General features: G+C 42.5%; 1 pseudogene; it reads right to left on the reverse strand.

The window, feature by feature from the left end:
- Window positions 1–1,184: 1,184 nt before the first annotated feature.
- LOC119569799 lies at window positions 1,185–2,344 on the reverse strand (annotated as a pseudogene).
- Between the last annotated feature and the right edge of the window lie 306 nt (window positions 2,345–2,650).

Raw genomic sequence — 2,650 nt, forward strand, 5'->3', positions numbered from 1 at the left:
CAATAAATCCCTGCAGGATCGCCCTTTTTCCGTCTTTTTTAATTTTGTCTGTCTTGCGTTTTTTTTTTTTTTCCAGTCTTGGCCCCAAAATTTCGTTATTTCGTCAATCTCTTGCCCTGGGTCGGGCCCCTTGGCCTCTTTATTTATCTATACCCGTCTGTTACTTTCTTTGTCCATCTTTCTCCTTCTCCGACTTAGGGCCCTTTGCCCATTCCAGTTTTTTTTTTTTGATGCTATATCTTCCACTTCTGTCTGCTTTTTTTTATTTTTTCAAGTATATATATATATATATATATATAAAATATATTATATTATATAATATTATATATACTTTAAAACATAAAAAGAGCGACAGAAGGGGAAATATAGCATCAAAAAGAAAAATGGCATGGGCAGGCCTATATGTCGGAGACAGGAAACAAGGGAAAAAAGAAAGTACAGACGGCTATAGATAATAAAGGGCCAAAGGCCAGACCATGACAAGATATGTGACAAAATAACAAATTTGGGCCCAAAGCGGAAACAAAAAACGCAACAGACAAAGTTAAAAAAGACTGGAAGAGGGCGACGTCCTGCAGTGGATTGATTCGGGGTGATGTGAAATGTATATATATAAAATTATATATATATATTAATTTTAAATAATATTATATAAAATATATAATATTTGTAAAATTATATATATATAAATTTAATAATAATATATATTTATATATAATCATTATAATATATATGATATATATATATATATATAATATATTTATATATATATATATATATAATATATTTTTTTATACATATTTAAAACATAAACAAATATATATATATATATATATATTATATAATATATATTATTATAAATATATAATATATATAAAATATTCTTTTCCCTGATGCTAATTTAAGCTTTATATAATTTCCCCCTAAGGCCCCATTACATCTCCCTCCTCCCCTTTCCCATTCCAACGAAAATTGTAGATCCGCTAATCACTCCCGTGAAAAGGTCTATGATAAATGGCACATAGGTGGGAGCGTACAGAAATACCTGTGCAAAAATAATTTTTAGACTCTCGATCTAAATATTTCTCAGAATAAAGGGAAAAAAAGTACCGGGTATCACGATTTTTTATGTCTGATGATTTACACTAAAATTTTAGAGGGTAATTTTTAAAGCATATTACTTGTTAGGAGGAAAAACACGCTTCAAGATCTTCCTCTAGAGTCCCCATGGGGGCCCGGGGGGACTTCCCTGGGGCAGCTTCACGTGGCGACGAGGAGGTCTCTGCGGCAAGCCTGCGCTTGCCACGTCGCCCCCGGGCAGGAAGGAGCCTCTGTCCGCCGCGGGCCCCTGGAGTTGATTGTGACTTCCGGGCTGCGATATGATAAACCGACCCAGAGACGACCGAGCCGGGCCGGGAGGGACGGAAAGGAGGGGGTGGGGGGGGCCCCGCGGTCCCTCGGGAGCGAGCCAGCGAAGGGCCGGATGCGACCTTGTGCCGCCGCCTTCAATTTGGGGCGGATGCCCCGAAGGACCGCTTCAGCTCCCCCAGAAGAGCTCGCAAAAGGGCAAATGAGAAGTGTGAGTGCTCGAACACAGCAGAAAGTTCGAGGGCGCGGAGGACCTCCCCCGTAGGGACCGTGGCAGCGAACGATGTTCTGGGCGAAAAAGGTGGCGTGCACAGCGAGGCACGGTGCGGCGATAAGGTGGGAGATGGCGGGATGGTGTGAGCGGGAGGGTCGCGGCCGCGCGTCGGGCCCGTCGCCGCCGTGTTGCGGGCGCGGCGGCAGACGATTGCCCCACGATGCCGCCGTTGAGGACCACCACCAGCACGGGGGGATACGGCACCACCCCCGCAACCCCAAAACCCTGGCCCAAGGTCCTTGGGGGTACGGGAAGTGCAGGCCGTCTTTTGATGACCCACACCCCGTCGCTGCAGGGGCCCCGGGCGCCCCCCCAAACCTTTTTCTCCTCTTTCACGCAGGGATTCGACCCAAACAGGTGCTTCATATGGATCGGACACCCCACACGTGCCCAGAGGCGCACGCCCCAGGACGCCGGGCTTCTGGGCTCGTGGGAACGCTTGAAATCCCACACGGGAGAAGCGGTCGTGGGGGATCCCAGGAATGGTAATGCTAACGTCTGGGCAAAGTGAAAGGGGTGAAGAAGAAATGGCGAAGTAGAGGCAAGTCGTAGGGTAAGCTCGCACCGTTGAGCGTGACGGCGGTGGCGACCTCAAACCCGAAGATCACGGGTCCGCCGACCCAGCACGGAAGTCCGGAGGGGGAATTGGGCCTCACTGCGTTGCAGACGCTGGGGTGCCCCTTGACAGTTACTAGGGCGCATTGTATACATATATAAATATATATATATTATATATTATATTAATATATATATAATTATAATATATATATATAAATGAATAATGCATTATTATAAAAAAAAAAATAAAATATTATATATATGTTGTATATATTATTATATATATATATATATATATATATATATTAGTTATATATATTATATTATTACATAATAATTTATATATATATATATATATTTTTATATATAATATATATATATATCAAATTTTGAAAGGGTTTAACAGACTGGGGGGCATGGAAAAAGTAAAAGCTATTATTTCCCCAAAAA

This window comes from Penaeus monodon, unplaced genomic scaffold (genome assembly GCF_015228065.2).
Source record: "Penaeus monodon isolate SGIC_2016 unplaced genomic scaffold, NSTDA_Pmon_1 PmonScaffold_18767, whole genome shotgun sequence".
In the NCBI taxonomy this organism is placed as follows: domain Eukaryota; kingdom Metazoa; phylum Arthropoda; class Malacostraca; order Decapoda; family Penaeidae; genus Penaeus; species Penaeus monodon.